Source organism: Cnephaeus nilssonii, assembly GCF_951640355.1.
Source record: "Cnephaeus nilssonii genome assembly, chromosome: X".
NCBI classification, from domain to species: Eukaryota; Metazoa; Chordata; class Mammalia; order Chiroptera; family Vespertilionidae; genus Cnephaeus; species Cnephaeus nilssonii.
Window position 1 is genome coordinate 65,144,032 of NC_137071.1, and position 23,571 is coordinate 65,167,602.

The 23,571-nt window shown below is 38.6% G+C and overlaps 1 pseudogene across 1 annotated transcript in view; it reads right to left on the bottom strand.

The window, feature by feature from the left end:
* The window catches only part of LOC307095322 (ATP synthase subunit O, mitochondrial-like), a 71,724-nt pseudogene extending 53,971 nt beyond the window's left edge, over positions 1–17,753 (bottom strand). Inside the window, exons 1-4 of the transcript in view lie at positions 17,741–17,753; positions 16,082–16,579; positions 14,754–14,840; positions 14,394–14,490 (exon numbers count right to left, since the gene is read on the bottom strand). The product of the transcript in view is annotated as an ATP synthase subunit O, mitochondrial-like (transcript). The remainder of the gene's footprint in view (positions 1–14,393; positions 14,491–14,753; positions 14,841–16,081; positions 16,580–17,740) is intronic.
* Positions 17,754–23,571: the final 5,818 nt, after the last annotated feature.

Below are 23,571 nucleotides of genomic sequence, written 5' to 3' on the forward strand. Positions count from 1 at the left end.
CTAGCAACTGATTTCTCAACAGAAACTCATCAGGCCAGAAGGGAATGGAATGAAATATACAAAGTCATGCAAAGGAAGGGTCTCAATCCAAGAATACTGTACCCAGCAAGGCTATCAATCAAAATTGAAGGTGAAATCAGGAGCTTCACAGACAAAAAAGGACTAAGAGAGTTTATCACCACCAAACCAGCAATGCAAGAAATGCTAAAGGGTCTGCTGTAAAAAAAAAAAAAAAAAGAAAAAAAATAGGAAGAATAGAAGGAAAACAGGGGTATAGGATAAGAATGGTGACAAATAAGTACCTATCAATAATAACTTTAAATGTAAATGGATTGAATGCCCCAATCAAAAGACACAGGGTTACAGATTGGATAATAAAACAAAACCCATATATCTGCTGTCTACAGGAAACCCACCTCAAAAAAAGGACGCTTAGAGACTGAGAGTAAAAGGATGGAAAAAGGTTTTCCAGGCGAATGGAAATGAAAAAAAAGCTGGGGTAGCAATACTTATATCTGACAAATTAGATCTCAAAGTGAAGGACATAACAAGAGATAATGAAGGCCACTTCATAATACTAAAGGGAGCAATCCAACAAGAATAAATAACTCTGGTAATCATATATGCACCCAATACAGGAGCACCAAGATACATTAAAAAACTCCTGGAAGATATCAAAGGAGAGATTGACAGCAATACAATCATAGTAGAAGACTTCAATACCCCACTATCACCATTGGACAAATCCTCTAAACAAAAAATCAGCAAAGAAACATCAATCCTAAATGACTCACTAGACCAGATGGAATTAATCGACATCTTCAGAACATTTCACCCCAAAGCCACAGAATATACATTCTTCTCAAGTGCACATGGGTCATTTTCAAAGATAGACCATATGTTAGGACATAGGCAAAGTCTCTCCAAATTCAAGAAGATAGAAATCATATCAAGTATCTTCTCAGATCACAGTGGCATAAAACTGGAAATCAACTACAATAAAAACAACCCAAAGAAATCAAACACATGGAGACTAAACAACATGCTTTAAACAATGACTGGGTTACCAAAGACATCAAGGAAGAAATAAAAAACATCATGGCAACAAATAACAATGAAAACACAACAGTCCAAAATCTATGAGACACAGCGGAAGCAGTCTTGAGAGGGAACTTCATAGTCTACACGCCTACTGCAAAAAACAAGAAACAATGGTAATAAATTACCTAACCCAACAACTCAAAGAGTTAGAGAGAGAGCAACAAGAAAAGCCCAGTGTAAGCAGAAGGAAAGAAATAATAAAGATCAGAGCAGAGATAAAGGACATAGAGACCAAAGAAATAATACAAAAGATCAACAAAACCAAGAGCTGGTTCTTTAAAAGGATAAACAAGATTGATGAACCTCTAGCCAGGCTGACCAAGAAGCAAAGAGAGAGGACCCAAATAAACAAAATCAGAAATGAAAGAGGTGAAATAACAACAGACCCCGACGAAATACAAAGGATTGTTACAAAATACTACGAACAACTCTATTCCAACAAACTGGACAACCTGGAGGAAATGGACATATTCCTAGAAAAACACAACCTTCCAAAACTCAATCAGGAAGAATCTAAACAGCTCAACAGGCCAGTAACTATGGAAGAAATTGAAGCAGTCATCAAAAAGCTTCCGGCAAACAAAAGCGTGGGGCCAGATGGCTTCACAGGAGAGTTTTAACAAACTTTCAAGGAAGAACTAAAACCTATCCTCCTCAGACTATTCAAAAAAATTCAAGTGGAAGGAACACTTCCCGGATCCTTCTATGAAGCCAGCATCACCCTAATACCAAAACCAGATAAAGACAACACAGTGAAAGAGAATTACAGACCAATATCCCTCATGAACATAGATGCCAAAATCCTCAACAAAATTCTAGCAAATCGGCTCCAGCAGTACATCAGAAAGATCATACACCATGACAAGTAGGATTTATCCCAGGAATGCAAGGATGGTACAATATCCGCAAATCCATAAACGTGATACATCACATAAACAAATTGAGAGATAAAAATTACCTAGTCATATCAATAGATGCAGAAAAAGCATTTGACAAAATCCAACACCCTTTCTTGATAAAAACTCTCAACAAGGTGGGAATAGAAGGATCATACCTCAATATAATAAAAGCTATATATGATTAACCCACAGCAAACATCATACTCAATGGGCAAAAACTAAAACCATTTCTTCTAAGAACAGGAACAAGACAGGGATGCCCACTCTCACCACTCCTGTTTGACATAGTACTGGAAGTATTAGCTATTGCAATTAGACAAGAAGAAGAAATAAGAGGCATCCAATTTGAAAAAGGAGAAGTGAAGCTGTCCTTATTTTGCAGATGACATGATATTGTACATAAAAAACCCAAAAGATTCCATCAAAAAACTAATAGACTTAATAAATGAATTCGGCAATGTAGCGGGATACAAAATTAACGCCAAGAAATCTATGGCATTTCTATACACCAATAGTGAACTTACAGAAAGAGAGACTAAAAAAGCAATCCCATTTACCATCGCACCAAAAACATTAATATTCCTAGGAATAAACTTAACTAAGGAGGTAAAAGACCTATACGCGGAAAACTACAGGACACTGAAAAAAGAGATAGAGGAAGACGTAAACAGATGGAAGAACATACCATGTTCATGGATTGGTAGAATCAACATGATTAAAATGTCCATACTACCCAAAGCAATCTACAGATTCAATGCACTCCCCATCAAAATACCAACAGCATATTTCACAGACCTAGAAAGAACTCTCCAAAAATTCATCTGGAATAAAAAAAGACCCCAAATAGCCACAGCAATCCTGAGAAAGAAGAATAAAGTAGGAGGGATCTCAATACCAGACCTCAAGCTGTATTACAAAGCCACTGTTCTCAAAACAGCCTGGTACTGGCACAAGAACAGACATATAGATCAATGGAACAGAATAGAGAATCCAGAGATCGACCCAAAGCACTATGCTCAATTAATATTTGACAAAGGAGGCATGAACATACAATGGAGTCAAGACAGTCTCTTCAATAAATGGTGTTGGGAAAATTGGACAGATACATGCAAAAAAAATGAAACTAGATCACCAACTTACACCATACACAAAAATAACCTCAAAATGAATACAGGACTTAAACCATAAACATTATAGAGGAATCCACAGGCAACAAAAATCTCAGACATATGCCAAAAGAACTTCTTCACTGACACTGCCCCTAGGGCAATGGAAGCTAAAGAGAAATTTAACAAATGGGACTACATCTAAATAAAAAGCTTTTTTACAGCAAAAGAAACCATCAACAAAACAAGAAGAAAGCCCACTCTATGGGAGAACATATTTGCAAATGCTATCACTGATAAAGGTTTAATCTCCAACATGTACAGGCAGCTTATACAACTTAATAAAAGGAAGATAAATGATCCAATAAAAAAATGGGCAACGAAACTAAACAGAATATTTTCAAAAGAAGACAGAAGGAAGGCCAAGAGACACATGAAAACATGCTCAAAGTCACTTATTATCCGAGAGATGCAAATCAAAACAACAATGCGGTACCATCTCACACCTGTCAGAATGGCTATCATCAACAAATCAACAAACGACAAGTGTTGGCGAGGATGCAGAGAAAAAGGAACCCTCGTGCACTGCTGGTGGGAATGCAGACTGGTGCAGCCACTGTGGAGAACAGTATTGAGTTTCCTCAAAAAACTGAAAATGGAACTCCCATTTGACCCAGTAATCCCACTCCTGGGAATATATCCGAAGAAACTAGAAACACCAATCAGAAAGGATATATGCACCCCTATGTTCATAGCAGCACAATTTACAATAGCAAAGATTTGGAAACAGCCTAGGTGCCCGTCAGCAGATGACTGGATCAGAAAACTGTGGTACATCTACACAATGGAATACTATGCTGCCATAAAAAAGAAGGAATTCTCATCATTTGCAACAACCTGGATGGAAATGGAGAACATTATGTTAAGTGAAATAAGCCAGTCAATGAAAGAAAAATACCACATGATCTCACTCATTTATGGATAATAAAAAACATTATAAACTGATGAACAAAAAGATAGATACAGAGACAGTAAAGCATCAAACAGACTGTCAAATTACAGGGGGAAGGTTAGGGAGAGGTGGGGGAGATAAGAAATCAAACGAAAGACTTGTATGCATGCATATAAGCATAACCAATGGACACAAAACTCTGGGGGGTGAGGGCATGTATGGGTGTGTGGTGGGGGGGGCAATGGTAAGATATGTACACATATAATACCTCAATAAAAAAAATAATGAAAAATAAACAAACAAACAAACAAAAAAACAAAAGACTCAACTACAACAGGAAGGCTCACATAACCCAGACAAGACTCATTCCTGGAGCATCTTGCTTAGGTGGTCAGAGAGATTGCACACCTGAGCCCCCTAGGACACTTAATACATAAGGCCACCTTACCAAGACTGGGAGACATAGCAGATCCACCCAATGCATAGAAACAAATACAGAAAGGCAGCCAAAATTGAGAGACAAAGAAATATGCACTAAATGGAAGAATAAGAGAAATTCCCAGAAAAAAGAACCAAATTAAATGTAGGCAAGCAATCTACCAGATACAGATCCAATGAAAACATATTTTTTAAAAAAGAAAGAAAAAGAAACTAAGAAAATGATGCAATTTACAATTACATTAAAAATAAAACACCTAGAAATAAATTTAAGTAAGGAGGTTAAAAAAAAAAAGCACACACAAAAAAACACCTGTACTCAAAAAATTATAAGACACTGGAGAAAAAAAACTGAAGAAGATACAAATAAATGGAAGCATATACCATGCTCATTGATAGGAAAAACTAACATCATTAAAATGTCTATATTACCCAACTCAATTTATAGATTCAATGCAATTTCTATCAAAACACCAATGGAGTTTTTCACAGAAGTAGAACAAATAATCCAAAAATGCTAATGGAACCACAAAAGACCCCAAATTAGCCACAACAATCTTGAGAAAGAATAACAAAGTTGGAGGTATCATGCTACCTGATATCAAAGTATTCCACAAGGCCATAGTAATCAAAATAACAAGGTACTGGCATAAAAACAGACATAAAGACCAATGGAACAGAATAGAGAGCCCCAAAATAAATACACATCTCTATGGTCAATTTACAAATGTGAAAGGTGGTCAGGACATGCGATGGGGTAAAGACAGTCTATTCAATAAATGATGCTGGGGAAATTAGACAAATACATGGGGAAAAAAAGGAAATAAACTAGACCATCTTCTTACATCATATACAAGAATAAATTCGAAATGGATTAGACTTATATATAAGACTCGAAACCATAAAACTCCCAGAAGGAAACATAAGCAGTAAAATCTCTAACACATCTCTCAGCAATGTTTTTTCTAATATATCACCCCAGGTAAGAAAAAATAAAAGAAGAAGTTAAAAAATGACACTACATCAAACTAAAATATTTTTGTAAAATAAAGGAAACCATCAATGAAATGAAAAGTCAACCCACTGAGTGGAGGAAGATATTAAGCAATGATACATCTGATAAGAGGTTAATAGCCAAAGTTTATAAAGAACTCAGGCAACTCAACACCAAAAATGCAAATAATTTAATTTAAAATGGGCAGATGGATCTGAATAGACACTTCTCCAAAGAGGACATACAGATGGCTAATAAACATATGAAAAGATGCTCAACTTCACTAATCATCAGAGAAATAAAATTAAAATTACAATGAGTTATCACTTCACACCTGTCAGATAAATCATCAATAAATCAACAAACTAAATGTTGGTGAGGATGTAGAGAAATATATGCACCCCCTCTGTTCACTGCAGCATTATTTACAATAGCCAAGTTATGGGAGAAATCCAAGTCCTCATCAATAGACAAGTGAATAAAAAAGTTGAGGTATATATATACAATTTAATATTACTTGGCCATAAAAAAGAATGAAATCTTACCATTTTTGACAGCATGGATGGACCTAAAGAGTATTATGCTAAGTGAAATATCAGCCAGTATGGAGTTTCCTCAAAAAACTAAAAATGGAACTCCCATTTGACCCAGTGATCCCACTTCTAGGAATATATCCCAAAAAACTAGAGACATGAATCAGAAAGGATATATGCACCCCTATGTTCATAGCAGCACAATTCACCATAGCTAAGATTTGGAAACAGCCTAAGTGCCCATCAGCAGATGAGTGGATTAAAAAACTGTGGTTCATCTACACAATGGAATACTACGCTGTGGTAAAACAGAAGGAGTTCTTACCATTTGCAACAACATGGATGGAGATGGAGAGCATTATGCTAAGTGAAATAAGCCAGGCAGAGAAAGATAAATATCACATGATCTCACTCATTTGTGGAATATAATGAACAACATAAACTGATGAACAAAAATAGATCCAGAGACAGGGAAACATCAATCAGAACGTCAAACCTCAGGGAATGTAGGGGACAGTGGGGGTGAGGGGGAGAGATCAACCAAAGGACTTATATGCATGCACATAAGCCTAATCAATGGACACAGACAACAGGGGGGAGGAGGCATGAATGGGAGTTGGGGGGTAATAGGACACATATGTAATCCTTAATCAATCAATAAATAAAAAATAAAAAAAGAAATATCAGCCAAAAAAGACAAATATAATATTATTTCACTTATTGTGGAATCCAAAGAACAAAATAAATGAACCAACAAAATAAAAGCAGACTCAGAGATATAGAGAATAGACTGATGATTACCAGAGGGAAGGGGTGTTGAATGAATGGGTGAAAAAGGTGAAGGGATTAATAACTACAAATTGGTAGTTACAAAATACTCATTGGGATTTAAAGTACAGCATATGGAATATAGTCAATAATATTATAATACTATGTATGGTGCCAAGTGGGTACTGGAAATGTCAGGGGGGGGAACCCTTTAAAAAGTATATGATTGTCTAATTATTATGCTGTATACTTGAAACTAATACAAAATAATATTGAAAATAAAATCTAATTAAAATACATCCAGTGGTATAGATGCATGGAACAGAATAACAGATCTCAATGGTAAGTGGAGGTTGGAGGGGATGGGACAGGAAGAGATTAACCAAAGAACATATATGCATAATCCATGGACACAGACAATAGTTTGTGGAAGGTCTGGGGTGGGGCATGGGTTAGGTAGAGGAAGGCAAAAAGGGAGAAAATGGGAGATATCTATAATACTGTTAGTAATCTATACTAATAAAAGCCTAGGTGGTCCTCGTGTGCTAAATCACCACAAGATGGCTGCCACAAGATGGCCACCACAAATATGGCCACCACAAGATGGCCACCACAGGATGACTGCCACAGATGGACACATGCACAGCGGAGGCGGGACCCAGTGGCCGCTCTGTGTGGTGAGGCCTGGGGGTTCCGCAGCTCTGCACGGTGTGGAGGAGGCCAGTCCCAGCATCTCTGCTGCCTTGTGTGGAGGAGGCCGATCAGGCCGGCAGGGGAGGGCAGTTGTGGGTGATCGGGTCAGCAGGGGAGGGCAGTTGGGGGTGATCGGGGTGGCAGGGGAGGTCAGTTGGGGGTGATCAGGCCGGCAGGGGAGTAGTTAGGTGTCAATCAGGCTAGCAGGGGAGTGGTTACGGGGCAATCAGGCTGACAGGCAGAAGTGGTTAGGGGCAATCAGGCAGGCAGGCAGGCAGGCAGGCAGGCAAGCAGTTAGGAGCCAGCAGTCCCGGATTGTGAGAGGGATGTCCAACTGCCAGTTTAGGCCCTATCCCAGCAGTCGGACATCCCCCGAGGGGTCCCGGATTGGAGGGGGTGCAGGCCAGGCTGAGGGACACCCCCCCTCCCTGTGCACGAATTTCATGCACCAGGCTTCTTGTAATTATAATAATAAGCAAAAAACCCACAGAAATATAATTTTAAAAAATGAGTTAAGGTAAATGAGGATTAACTTTTCCTACCACTTAAAACAACTTGGACTTGCCTTTTGAGCTCTTTTTAAGAACTCAAATTTAGCCCTAGCCAGTGGATAGAGCGTCAGCCCTCAGACTGAAGGGTCCCGAGTTTGATTCTGGTCAAGGTCACATACCTAGGTTGCAGGCTTGATCCAAGCCCTGGTCTGGGCGCATACGGGGGCAACCAATCCGTGTGTCTCCCTCACATGGATGTTTCTCTCTCTGTGTCTCTCCCCTTCCCTTCCACTCTCTCTAAAAGTCAATGGAAAAATATCCTCAGGTAAGACTTAACAACAAAAAGAACTTAAATTTAATCCTTATATACCTAAGAGAGTTCAGAGCCACAGAAATTCTGAGTCCAAACAAAAGCAAGCTGTCATGGTAGGGCCTGGAACCAAGCTTTTCACAATAAGTTCAGCTGGCAGCATAAAGAAAGATTTCCTAGGAAGTGACTTAATAGGCCTTAATCCTTGATTAAACCTCAACCCAGTAAATCCACTATCTCCACACCCCTTGGCTGCTTAAACTAGGGTCAGTCCAAAACAAAACTATATTAAAATAACATATATTCATTAATCAGTTTGTTAGTTGGGAGCATTGAGACCTAAAATTGAATGGCACATAAAACCAGTAAGCTTTAATGGGAGACTGTGAGGGGGGGTGGAGACCTTAGAGTCATCTTTTACTCTTTTCTCTCACATTGCAAGTCTATTTAATTAGGAAATATTGTTGGTCTACTTTCAACCACATCCACTGCTACCACCCTGGTCTTTGCCACCATCATGTGCCACTCCCAACTGGCATTCCTGCTCTGTCCTTTTCCCCCATAGTCTATTTTCAACTAAGAAATCAAAGTGATTTTATAAAAATAAAAATCTGACCACATCAGTTGTGTGTGCGAAACATTTCCATTTCAATGAGAGTTAAAGCCAAAGTGCTCACAATAGCTCATGAGGTCCTAGATGACTGAGTCCCCATGATCTCTCTGACCTCTTCTTTTATTATTTTCCCACCCATTCTCTCAGCTCCAGGCACACTGGCCTCCTTGCCAAGCATACTATCCCCTTAGGGGCCTGTTACTTCTGCTTGGAGCTTTCTTGGCCCAATATCCATTTGTTTAAGTCACTCATTTCCTTCAAATCTTTCCTCAAATGTTTTCCTCAGTGAAGCTTGCCTTGATTATTGCAAGCCCCACCCTACCTTGGCTCTTGTAACTCTCCTTATTCTGCTCTAAGTTTTTTTCCTTGATAGTGCTTATCATTTTCTGTATACTATATATTATACTCATTTATATTCTTTACTAGAGGCCTGATGCATGAAATTCGTGCAAGGGCCTTGTTGGGCCTGGCCTCTGCCCACCGCTGCCGCAGTCCAGGACCTCTGCTGCCTCTGCCTCGGCCCCTGCCCGCTGTGGCTTTGTCTGGAAGGAAGGACGTACTGAAGGACATCTGGTCTAATTAGCATATTACCCTTTTATTATTATAGACTGTCTATGTCCCCCTACTAGATCGTAAGCTCTTCAAGGATAGTAATCTTTATTTGCTTTGATTACCTTGATCAATGTCTAGCAGAGAGTAGACACTCAAGAAATATTGTTGAATGACTGATTGAAGCAAAAAAATAAATGGTTCTGATGGAGATGGTAAATGGGGACAGTTCTAGTGCAGCATGAAGTCACTGGAGCACAACAAACCTGCGAGGTGGGTAGTAGACTCATTTTATAGAATACTCCAGAGAGATTAAATAATTTATCCAAGGTCACTCTGCTAATTATACCAGAATAGAACTTTCATGTATGTCAGTAAGACTCCAAGTCAGATTGCTACATGTCAGATGGAGCTAGAAAAAGTTGCTTAAGATAACCCAGAGGAGGTGATATGACCTAGTATCTAAGATACTATTCTAATTAAAAGTAAGACCCCAAACAAATTAACAAAAGTAAGAAGAGAAAACAGCTGCCAGGCTAAAGGAAAGAGATCCTGAAAGGTAGATTTTTAGGCTTACTGCCCGTTGGTTAGAAATCTGGAGAGTCCAGAGGGGAGGCAGTGTCTCAGGAATCCTTGAGGAGAAGCTTTACTTCACCCTGTTTTGCTTTGACCGAATTCCTTTGGAGAACCTGAAAGTTGAGACACATCCCTCCCCCGCAATTCCCTAATGTCTCCAATAAAAGTGAGACAGAATAGTGTCCCAAGATTTATTCTTCACTCAGGGAAGAGAATATTCTGCACATCTTTAATGGAATTTGAGGTCCTTTAAGCCCTGTTAAACTACTCAGAATACTAGTACATTCCTATAAAAACAGGTATTACATTTCCCCTTCAATATAACTTGGAACAACTTTCTAAATCCAGCTTATCAGTATCTGACTCAAAGAATTTTGGGAGGAACACATTAAAATGCTTAGAATAATATTTGACATTTAGTAAATATTCAATTACTGTCAGTTATTACATATTTTTAAATTATGGGATAATATACATAGGTATAAATATGACATAAATAAATTAAAACTAAAAATTAAGCCAGCTAAGTTCCTGGGCATTTAAATTTTTTGTTAAAAATTAAAACTAGAGGTAAAGTAATTTTATTCCAACCTCATTCTTATTTTATTTTCTTTACCAGTGAGACTGAGGCTCTTTTTTATTATATATTTTTATTGATTTCAGAGAGGAAGGGAGAGGGAGATAGAAACATCAATGATGAGAGAGAATGATTAATCAGCAGCCTCCCGCTCACTCCACACTGGGGATCAAGCCTGCAACCCAGCCATGTGCCCTGATTGAGAATCAAACCATGACCTCCTGGTTCATAAGTCAAGGATCAACCACTGAGCAACAGTGGCTGGGGCCTCATTTTTGTTTTCAATGATAAAAGAATAAATGGCAAATTGTTTATTATTTGAACAATATTTAGCATTTATTAAGCATTTAATAATAATAACCACTAAATATTTTTAAATAAATGAGGTACCCATGAACATATAAAAATGAGAGAGAATTTGATATTCAAGAGTGAAAGAATCAATTCAATACATTTCCAGAGAGAAAAAACAGTGCACCTACAAGTTATGATACGTGAATTCTGCTCTTTTTTTTTCATGACCTTCAGAGTGCCTAATATTTGGGTATTAGTTATAATGTAGTGTGGTTTTTAACGAACTGAGAATATGTTTTTATTTTTTCTTAACTTTAGACAGTTTATTTTTAAAGCAATGCTATACTTTTTGTATTTATACATTTGTGCATAACTGAAATGTTCCCAGTTTCACTTAATTTTCATTTAGAGTAAAAATAAATATAAAGTAATGCTTTGTATTAAGAAAAGGGGACATAGGTATTACTTCATGTCTGTACCCTCAATTACTTTTGGATTTATTGTTAAATGTGACTTCATGGGTTTGGGCTCACTCATAATTACACTGTAGCTGTGGGAGCCAGTATTGCTCTGTCCCTATTTCTGAGGCCATCCCATTCAAAGATTTTCATACATATGTACTAGCACTGACTAGGTGTAACACTAGGGAGCATTCCCCCCGCCTAATACCCACAAGTCAAAATTATCCCCACAACCTCCCAGAACATGGAGGGTTGGTGAACTATAAAAATGTGATAGACTATTACAGAGGTATATAATTTGTAGAACATGAGTCATGATTCTGTTTGTTTTATGACGGGATGAAAAATCATATATTTTTATCAAAATGGAAATGGAAAGCAAAAAATAAAAAGATGGTGTTAGGTTTTACTGTATAACAAGCTATCCTGAAACTTAGTGGCTTATACCTCTGTGGGTCAGAAATTTGGACTGGACTTAGCTGGGCTAGCTTGCCAATGCTAGGCTTCTCTTTTCATGTAGCCATTCATCAGCAAGATGGCTAGAGTGGGCTTCTTTTTAAAAAAACAATGTTATTGATTTTAGAGGGAGACAGAGCAAGGGAGGAGAGAGAGAGAGAGAGAGAGAGAGAGAGAGAGAGAGAGAGAGAGAGAGAGAGATTGTTCCACTTATTTATGCATTCATTGGTTGATTCTTGTTTGTTCCCTGACTGGGAATCAAACCCAAAACCAGGGCCTAGAGCAGGCTTCTTCATGTAGCAGAGGCAGGCTTCCCAGGGAGCAAGAGCAGAGGAGTTGCAAGGCTTCTGGAGGACTAGGCTCAGAATTCACACACTCTGACATCTCTAATATACTATTGATGAGAAAAGTTGCAAGACCAACTCATATTCACAGGATAGGGAAATAAACTCCACTTTTTATTAGGAAGACCTAAAAAAAATGCCCATTTCAATCTAACACAGGTACCTGCCTTATTGTACTTAAACCTCAGAGGTAATAAACCAAAGTCAGACCAGGCAGGAGCTGATAAAGTATATTAAGAAATGTGAACTTTACCCTGAGGGGAAAGGGAAAACATTGGAATGTTTTGAGTAGGAAATTTATATGATGAAATGTATGTACTAGAAATACCACATTGACTGAAGACTAGAGAATGAATTAGAAGAGATTAAAGAAGTGCAAGTATGAAAGCAGTAGTACTGTTTGGAATTTTCTTGTTATGATTCAAGCGAGAGGTGGCTTGGATTCAGTATAGTGACTAAGAGAACGGAGGGCGATGCACAAAATTAGAAAGCTATTCAGGAGATAGGAACTGTTAGGATTCAATGAACACGAGTGGGTAATTAAATCAAAGGGTAATAATGGAAGTTAAAATATTAATTTGGGGTTAGTACTTGAGCTTGTTTGCATCTTGATTTATTTCAGACCCTAAACTCATATTTGAACTGTACAGGTGGTTTCCTATTATCAAGAAACATTGCCTTGTTCAATTATAACATTTGTATCATTACACAGTGAAGGGGTCACTAATGTAGTAGGTGTTTAAAATAAAATCTTATTGCATAATATGGCTAATGTATTGCTTCTTGCTTACTTAGAAGCACAAAACGGTATGTACTCTACTTGTTAGTATTTTCAATTAAATAGAACATTCAGGGTTTCATTAATGAGCCAACAACTAGAATTCTTCTAAAGTTTCAACTTCTCAATAAGTTAACAATATTCATCGATAAAATTCAATGGTTCTGATGCACCTATTTTCCATGGCTGTTACAATTAACACTCTGCATCCTGTTAACCTCCTGACAAAGTATATTTAGGCTTCACAATCACGACAATACAATTCCATTTGGAGTCACTAACTTCATCGCTTTGAGTAGTTATAGTGTGGTGTTCTGCATAATGGTTTTCTGCTGTTCTATAGTTTCAGAAGATAACACCAATTTATTCTGAAACCAGAGGATGACATTTTACTTTCCTCAAGGTCTTTTTCTCCCTCTTCTGTGCTTCATCTTTGCCCAAGGGAAAAACATGCATAAATGAAAGCAACTTCCACACATTAGGTATTTATTGAACAGCCCTACCTTCTGTCAGAGCATTTAGTTAAGATGTAAGTCTAAGAGCAAGGTGAATACTCTATTTTGTTATGCAGTCGCCATCTAATTTCCACATAGACAGTTTTCAAGTCTAAGTAATATTCATATCACCTTTGCTTTTATTCACATTTATCATTATAAAAAGAAAGTAGGGGTTTAAAGATGTTGGTTTCAGGGAGGGAGGAGGTGTTGTGAAGCCTTATTATCTTTATATCTGCTAATATATCACTTTCCTTCATCCAAAATGTAAAAAAACACACAAAAGTAATGTCTCCTAAAGTTGAGTGGAGATTAAAGTTTCACCTTCAAACAATAATTTTATCTCATCCTAAACTAGAAATAAATCTTAGTAATGCCCTCAGTCCCTCCGACAAATTAGCTCACATTACAAAGCCAGCTAAATATAAAACAGCTGTGTGCACATCATTCTGCTTGATTGTACATTTCAGTCCGTAATATGAGTAGCCTTGTATGCATACTGAGTAATCCATACCCAGAGGGTTGTTTGGATGGTAGCTGATAGATTTATATTCTATTGATTGAGAAAGTTTGAGAAAAGTAGCTCCCCAAACTACAGTAATGAGAAACAACCATAATGTTGTACATCAATGATTATTTAGCTACAAAAGAAATATGACTTTCCAGACCTGATTTACCCTGGTACTAAAATGTATGTTTATTTCAAATGGGCAAATTAAGGTTTTAGGATAAGGCTGCAAATTATTTCTTTGAGGATCAGAGGGAAATATTTCTGAATGCAACTTTATTTCTAAAGTAAACTGGTATTTCTGGGCTGCCATCTTGATCTCAGTGGAATAGAAAGTTTGGAAGTCTATTGTACTTGATTTTAGCCCTTGATTTTTTTTTTCCTGTTCAGGAAACATTTAATTGTTGCTCCAAGTTTAAGAATTTTCACTGACATAAAAATCAACACTTCCAGAAAACCTCCCACATAACTTTGCTCAGGTTCTGAATCTTGGTTTTTGCAGACATATCAACATCTTTCTCCCCAATACAGACAATCATTCCACCCACGATTGATCAATCTTTTCTTCTGTTGTTGTTAATTTTCACCCAAGGTTATTTTTCCCCCATTGATTTTTGGAGAGAGTGTAAGGGAGGGAGATAGACAGAGAAAGAGAAACATCAATGTGTATCAATTGGTTACCTCCTATACCCATCCTGATCAGGACAGGGGATCAGGCCTCCAATCGAGGTACATGCCCTTGACCGGGAATTGAACCTGGGACCCTTCATTCCACAGGCCAACACTCTATGCACTGAGCCAAACCAGCCAGGGTTGACTGGTCACTCTTAACTTCTAATTTCAATATTTGGCTTTTATTTAGGAAGCTATCAGGACCATTTTTAATTCAGAAAGAGTGGCTTCATCTATACACAAAAATAAACTCAAAATGAATACGGGACTTAAACATAAGACCGGAAACCATAAAAATACTAGAGGAATCCACAGGCAGCAAAATCTCAGACATATGCCAAAAGAACTTCTTCACTGACACTGCCCCTAGGGCAATGGAAGCTAAAGAGAAAATAAACAAATGGGACTACATCAAAATAAAAAGCTTTTTCACAGCAAAAGAAACTATCAACAAAATAACAAGAAATCCCACTGTATGGGAGAACATATTTGCAAATGTTATCACTGATAAGGGTTTAATCTCCAACATCTACAGGCCGCTTATACAACTTAATAAAAGGAAGATAAATGATCCAATAAAAAAATGGGCAACGGACCTAAATAGAATCTTTTCAAAAGAAGACAGAAGGAAGGCCAAGAGACACATGAAAACATGCTCAAAGTCACTAATTATCTGAGAGATGCAAATTAAAACGACAATGCGGTACCATCTCACACCTGTCAGAATGGCTATCATCAACAAATCAACAAATGACAAGTGTTGGCGAGGATGCGGAGAAAAAGGAACCCTCATGCACTGCTGGTAGGAATGTAGACTGGTGCAGCCACTGTGGAGAACAGTATGGAGTTTCCTCAAAAAATTAAAAATGGAACTCCCATTTGACCCAGTAATCCCACTCTTAGGAATATATCCTAAGAAACTGGAAACACCAATAAGAAAGGATATATGCACCCCTATGTTCATAGCAGCACAATTTACAATAGCAAAGATTTGGAAACAGCCTAGGTGCCCATCAGCAGATGACTGGATCAGAAAACTGTGGTACATCTACACAATGGAATACTATGCTGCCATAAAAAAGAAGGAATTCTTACCATTTGCAGCAACCTGGATGGAATTGGAGAACATCATGCTAAGTGAAATAAGCCAGTCCATGAAAGAAAAATACCACATGATCTTACTCATCTATGGATAATAAAGAAAATTATAAGCTGTTGACAAAAAGATAGATAGTAAAGCATCAAACAGAAGGTCAAATTACAGAGGGAAGGTTAGGGAGACGGGGGGGGCGGGGGTGGGAGATAAGAGATCAACCGAAGGACTTGTATGCAAGCATATAAGCATAACCAATGGACACAAAACTCTGGGGGGTGAGGGCATGTATGGGAGTGCAGTGGGGGGGCTATGGTAAGATATGTACACATATAATACCTTAATAAAAAAATGAAGAAAAAACAAAAAGAATGGCTTCATCTAAAGGAGATGCAGTGGTCACCGTGCATGGGCCTTCTCCACAGTGGACACCCATCATGGTAGGAAAGGCAGAAATGATACAGGGTATTGGTTCAGTGACCTTTTTCAGCAAGCAAATTGATCATTGATCAGGTTGGAAGTGAGGGGAGAAGACCTCTCTTTCTCAGTCATGCCATTCAGGCTTTTCACTTTAACAGAATGTTTTGCAAAGGGATTAAAAATCAAGCAACCATTTTGGATTCCTTCAAGATTTGTGCTACTCTCATCAATTCCTTTTCTACTTGTTCCAGTTTATTCTGTTTAGATGCAGCAGAATAAAGAGTAGTGGCATAGTGAACTTCGATACCATATACCTGAACAGGTGGCCACACAAGCTCGGCAAATGGCCTGGCTATAGATGTGCTGAGTCATCGCACCTGCTGGGAGAGCCCAACACTGCTGGGGAGGCGATCTCCTCCCGGGGGCTGTAGGTCAAACCCAAGTTAGGAGAGAGTAGCCCTTGATTTTAGCAGTCACATCATACTTAAGTAGCAGGTTATGAGAGGAGCTGTTTATTTATAGAGTTGTGTAATTTTGACTTTTTCAACCTAGCTCCTATCATAGAGTTTGGTATAGAGTAGAAGTTCAAGGATTATTCATTTTATTGATCAAGCACTCCATCAATATCAGAAGATACTGGGATTTACAAAACACACAATAACTTTGAGGAATGGTTGCACCTAGCAGAAGAATTCTACAGGTGAAGCACTGGGTAGTTAAACAAAAAACAAAAAACAAAAAAACCCACACAAATTGAAAATCAAGGCAAGACAGTGCTTTAGTAGTTAGAGGATTATAATATAACTAGAGGCCTGGTGCACGGATTTTTGCACGGGTGAGGTCCCTTGGCCTGGCGGGCAATCGGGGCAGATCAGGGCAGGCCAGCCAGGAGAAAGAACTGTGGGAGGTTGGGCTGCCAGCCTGGGGAAGGGACTGTGGGAGGTTGGCCGGCCATGGAAGGTTGGCTGTGGGAGCGCACTTACCACCAGGGGGCAGCTCCTGCATTGAGTGTCTGCCCCCTGGTGGTTAGTGCACGTCATAGTAACTGGTCAACTGGTCGTTCAGTCGACCGGTAGTAATGGTCACTTAGGCTTTTATATATAGAGATGTAGATAGTTATATAGGGCAAGTAACCTCTCTATGCTTCAGCTTCCTCATCTGTTAAATAGAGCTGTTAATACATGAAAGACATTTAGAATAATATTTGACATAGGTAAGCATTACATTGATATCAGTTATTATTATGATGATGATGCATAAATATCTCATTCTAAACTCTTGTATTAACCAGAGTCGATCAGGAAGACAGAAACAACTCAGTACTTAAAGCACAGGGAATTTAATGCAGAAAAGTGTTGCACAGGTTATGGAAAGTCTCTGAGAGGACAAAAGGGAATGCGGAAGTAATAAAGAGTTTAGCAAAACCAGAAATTTGCAATAGTGCTGGAGTATAAGGCCAACGGGAGGAGCAGATGTAACCAGAATCAGAACCACGTTTTCAGAGCCACTGAGAGGAGCCTGGAACCATGGCAGGATTCTGCAACTGGAGCTGGAGCCACGGACGCCAAGAAGGAGGGAAATAATATTTTGGCTTTACTTTCCTATCCTCCAATATCTTACCAGGGGCTTTCATTGCTCAACCCCATGTAAAAGCTATTTGACAAAACCTTAGAAATGTCACCTGTAGGGGTCACCCCCTGGCAATTCACAGCAGAGCAGGGAAGTGTAAGGAATGGATTTGAGAGCCAATGGATCAAGTACTTGTGCAATCCCACATTGCTTGTTCCCTTGACTTATTGCTTTACAAATCATCTTTCTCACTAGACTATAAATATCTTTGACAATAGAGCCAGAGTATCATACCGTTTTGTATTTCTGACCTCCTTCCCCTGTCAATACTGTGCTTGCACATTATAGGTGTTCTTCAGTTGTAAGGATTGGTGGAAATAGATCTGAATCTCTTGACTGTCAGTACAATTAGATTTCCCCTTATGTAAACAGAGGCTATTAATCGATTATGTCTGCTTTTCTTATGTAAAACATGCTTTTTTACTACGATGCAGAGGTGACTGTATGCTACCATAAGTGCATATCTGCGGTAAGAATAAGCACGATATGCAGACTGGCTGCCTAAAGCCCCTTACTTAGAAATCTCATTTATTTATTGATCTCCCCAATTTACTCCAGGAAACAAAAGGCTCCTTTACTTTGGAAATAAAGCCAATGAATGTCATAATTGATATGTTAAGGGCAGAAGTTCATCACTTCATATAGTGACACAGCACACAGATGTACATACAACTGAAACAAAAGTTTGAAAATGTACAATATACTCTATTCCAAATATTTTTAAATGCTGGTCAAACTCACTAAATTGATTTCAGAACCCACCAATAGGTTGCAATCCATAACTTGCGAAGTACTAGTTAATAGGATTATTCCCTTGGCAAAGGTTGGAAGTCTATGTCATCATAGGTCCCCAGCCTCTTCGTTAGTAGGGGTAATAAAAGGGGTCAGAACTCCCTCCATCTTCAGATGGAACCTGAAGAGCCAGAGCACCAAGGCTCAGAGTCAGGGCAACAGCTCTTCCCCTCCCTGTCATCTGCCCCAAACAGCAGCTCAAAGCAGAGGGAAGAAAACACTGAAAATGACACTTAGTTACATTTGAGACATTACATTTTTTAGGGTTTAAATCACTTTAACCAGTCTCTGTGGATCCTAAAATTTTATTTTTGTGATAAACACAACAAAACACAGTTTGGGCTGGATTGGAGACACATTCTTTATTCTGTCAGATCCTGAAACACAAAGTGAAGGGACTACTAACTAGAAGTCATAAGGGAAAATGAGCTCAATACAAGTTGACAACACATTAGTATTATTGAAAATCAACAAAGCTTCTATTATGGTAAAATTAGGAACTCTTCCTTTCTGAATATCACTTCAGTTTTCCAGTGCTTCAAAGAAAACCCCCATTTTTAAGTTCTGTTTTCTCACAAACTTTAGGATTTCTATCAAGCTGTCTGAAAACAAAATATTGTTGTTCCTTAAACACAGCTGGCAGATTTGTGAGTGTTATACACAATTGGCCATATGTCAAACAATACATAGAGCATAACGCATCAGCATCACATATAGCTTTAAAAAAGAATACTTAAATAAGTGAAGAATCAGGTAATAGTCAGGAATATGAATGTAACTGCATAATCATTTGGAAACTACACCATGGATTCTCAGGCAAATTTTGTAATGGATTTTTAGTGCCGGAGCAAAATTACCCACTCCTATTGCCACCCCAGTCCACTTAATAAATACAGTCATTCTAACCACAGTGTTGGGATGAGCTACAATTCACAGTAGACAAATTCATCCCATTGGCACATGCTTACTACTTCAGCGACCTTTATCTGAGTATAAAATTTGACATACCATCTTTCAAGACAAAGTCAACTCCTGAAATAGTTATGCTTATGGAAAGAATGGATAGAGGACATGTAGATGATCTTTAAAAAATTATTTATTTCTATCTTTGTGATACAATTAAAAGATACGTAAAAAATAAAATGCATAGCCATAGGTAGCAGCACTACATAGCTTGGGGTCTGGAGTTTGGTTCTAATTCTGGCTCTGTCGTTCAATCATGAACCCTTTGGAAGTTACTTAACTTGTCTGACTCTCGTTTTCCTCTATCAGTAATAATAGAGTACAACTACAGAGCTGTTGCAAAGATTAGATGAGATTATATTTGGAACAGAGCATAATTCAGTGCCTAAAACATAGGAAGTATCAATAGATAGTGTCAACAGTAATAAATACAGTATATGTGCTGTAATTAGGATGATGATCATAAATTCATGTCTCCAAGCTGGGCCTTGAGCTGTTTGTCCCATCACATGAATGTTGGTAGCCTGAGATTCTGCATCTACATGTGGCAGTGGCATATTACTAAGAATCAAGTGTATACTCATCCTATCTAATAAAAGAGTAATATGCAAATTGACCATCACTCCAACACACAAGATGGCTGCCCCCATGTGGTCAAAGATGGCTGCCCCCATGTGGATACAAGATGGCCACCACAAGATGGCCAGCAGGGGAGGGCAGTTGGGAGGGACCAGGCCTGCAAGGGAGGGCAGTTGTGGGCATTCAGGCCAGCAGGGGAGGGCAGTTGGGAGGAATCAGGCCAGCAGGGGAGGGCAGTTGGGAGGGACCAGGCCTGCAAGGGAGGGCAGTTGTGGGCGATCAAGCCTGCACGGGAGGGCAGTTAGGGGTGACCAGGCTGGCAGAGGAGGGAAGTTGGGAGCGACTGGGCCTCCAGGGAAGAGCAGTTGGGGGGGGGACCCAGGCCTGCAGGGGAGAGCAGTTGGGGGGTCCAGGCCTGCAGGGGAGGGCAGTTAGGAGTGACCAGGCCTGCAGGGGAGGGCAGTTAGGGGCAAACAGGCTGGCAGGGGAGCAGTTAGGCATCAATCAGGCTGGCAGGCAGAAGCGATTATGGGCAATCAGGAAGGCATGCAGGCGAGCAATTGGGAGCCAGCAGTCCTGGATTGTGAGAGGGATGTCCCAGATTGGAGAGGGTGCAGGTTGGGCTGAGGGACACACACCCCTTGCAAGAATTTCGTGCACCAGGCCTCTAGTGTTTATATAGGATCGAGATGCCACTGTGTCATTCATAGAAATTCATCCTGAAAATCTCACATTCACCAAATAACCACTCCCATTTTTGAGAATAGCTTCATGGTGCAGCTGAATGACAAAGAAATGGTACATCCACTTTATCCTCTATTCATCCTTACTTGACAGGCTCAGTTCTCAAGTGCCACTCTCTGCGCACCCTGTCACATCAGGAGCCATGGAGAATGAGTACACAGCTCCTATGGGGAAAGGCCAGTGGTGATAATGCTGAAGTGCCATATGTGAAGATGATATAAAATCAAATTTAGGAAGAACCTCACGCAGTGCAGTAAATGAAAACACCATTTAAATCTATGAATTAGTCCCTAAACTCTCACACTATGCAGATTAAATAAATTTCCTTACTGAGAGAGCAAATCCAAGTCTGTTGACCCGAACACAGAAGTGTGCTTCTAGATCCTTGATCCTTACAGCAGTTCAACATTTGAGGAAATGGCACTTGAGTAACAATTCTTCAGAGGTGGATAGCTAAATGATATATCCACTACTCTGTGCTTCTACATACAAGCTAATGGAAATAACCTGGAAGTAGTGACAAAGTATTTTATTTGCAAATCACTTACAGTAGTTTTGAGAACAGAGAAACGTTTCTGTATCTTGACAAGGAAAAGTCTTCACCATACACAGAGCTGTCATAGGACATTCTATCTCTGTTTTGTGTACAGCTATCTGAGGGAAATGTTGAAGCCACATGATTTCCTCACATCTCACTTGCATTGTATTGTTTCTTAATATAGAATAAATCTTGCTGATATTTATTGCAAAATTCCTTTGCTTTGAGTAAACAGAAGGTCATTTGAAGGGACTAAACATTATATTTTAAGTTGCTTTCACAATATCTTGAGTTTGGGCATAATTTAAACTTTGCTATGAATGGAAATGGTTTAGATTTTCTACATTAGTACCCAAAGCACAGTTCTCTGTATGTTCAATGGCTGAAAAGTAAATAGGAAATTAAAAGGTTTAGCAAATAGATTCATGGTGAAAATAATTAACTATTCCTAAATATCATTAAATTCCTCAATAGCTTCCCTAAAATAGACATCACAACTGTACTGCTAATATAACACATATGGAAAAAACAATATTGTTGTGATGATAAACAATAAATTGTTTGACAATTTATTAAGTGGTAAACTCTACTATGTAAATTTAATGTGTCATTTTCTGCTTATTAAATATTTGTATAATTTATTTTCAGATTTTAATGTTTATGTTTCATAATTAACAAGGTATTAATTATGCTTATACAATATATAAGTAGACCAGATATAATTTTTTTACAAATTAGGATAATTGCCCTAGCTGGTTTGCCTCAGTGGATAGAGCATCAGCCTGCGGACTGAAGGGTACTGGGTTTGATTCCAGTCAAGGGCACATGCCTGGGTTGCGGGCTCACCCCCCCAGTAGGGTTTGTGCAGGAGGCAGCCGATCAATGATTCTCTCTCAGCATTGATATTTCTATCTCTCTTTCCCCTCTTCCTCCCTGAAATCAATAAAAATATATATTAAAAAATTAGGATAATTATCTTGTCCCAATTCACATTGATTTTGTAAAGTAATTTTCTTTAAGTGATTCTAAAACACACTCATGGCCCTTTATCCTCCCAATCTCATTTCAAAAATTAGAATTTTTCTTCCTTAGTGCATATGCTCTTACCATGCCCTACTACATTTTGCCTTAATGCTAATCTCTGGTTTAATATGAGAATTATATCTACCATTGATAGTGTAATTTAGTATCTGTGACAATACCATCTGTTAGAATTTGAATTGAAACTCTAATTTACTTCTTTATACTGAAATGAACACCTGTCCATTAGGTTCTAGACTTGAGACCAGGGATTCATCCTGAATTGTCATTGCACAGCTCTCCAATGGTGGCGAACAGACCATGTTTATTGGAATAAACAAATGGCAAACCCCCATTACCAATTCCCCAATGTGATCTACTCCCATTTAAAATGGATAGCTAATTTTTTTCATCTTGTAATGTAACCAAACAAAGTGATTATTTTTCTAGAAATTGAATGATACTGAAATTATTGAGTTTGATGAGCTGCCATTAGAAACTGAGGCCAAATTATTTGAAAACACAGAATGGGGAAAGCGCAATTCTTTCTGGTCACCTTCATTCCCTATGCGTGTGTCTGCCTGGACTGCCCTTAAAATGCAGGCCAAGGAACTGAGTATCAGTTACCTTTCCAGGCTTTGTCAAGCCTTACACCACCTACACCAACTGCACTATCCACAGGGCCCTTGGATATTAGTAAGAAAACTCATTCCTCACCCTCCCTGGATCAGGGGCTTTACATTTGCAAATGTTAACATTCCAACTATCAAGTGTTTAATTCCTTTCCTTCAATCAGTAGTTCACCCATTTTTCATTCCCTAAGGAAGGGGAAGAGACTCCCTTCTCTAGCAAGCCTTTATTTTATACCCTCTGGCCAGGTAATTACTGCCAGTTTCTTCAACCTTCCAGGTGATTATTCCAACACAGAATGGGAAAATATATTTATTTAAACAGTACAACTCAGGCATTAACTCATATTTTGTACAAGGTATTTTATTTTTAAAATTCTAGTCGTACAATTTTTCAAGGTAATTTGGGACATATGACTTCCTTCTAATAACGTGGTAGCTCAATATCAGTGATCATAAACTATTCCAAAAGAAAACAAAATGCAAGCAAGTTCTATTTGAGATTAGAAAGGGAAGATTTGTGTAAAATCAAGATGTGAAATTAAGTCTGTTCCTAA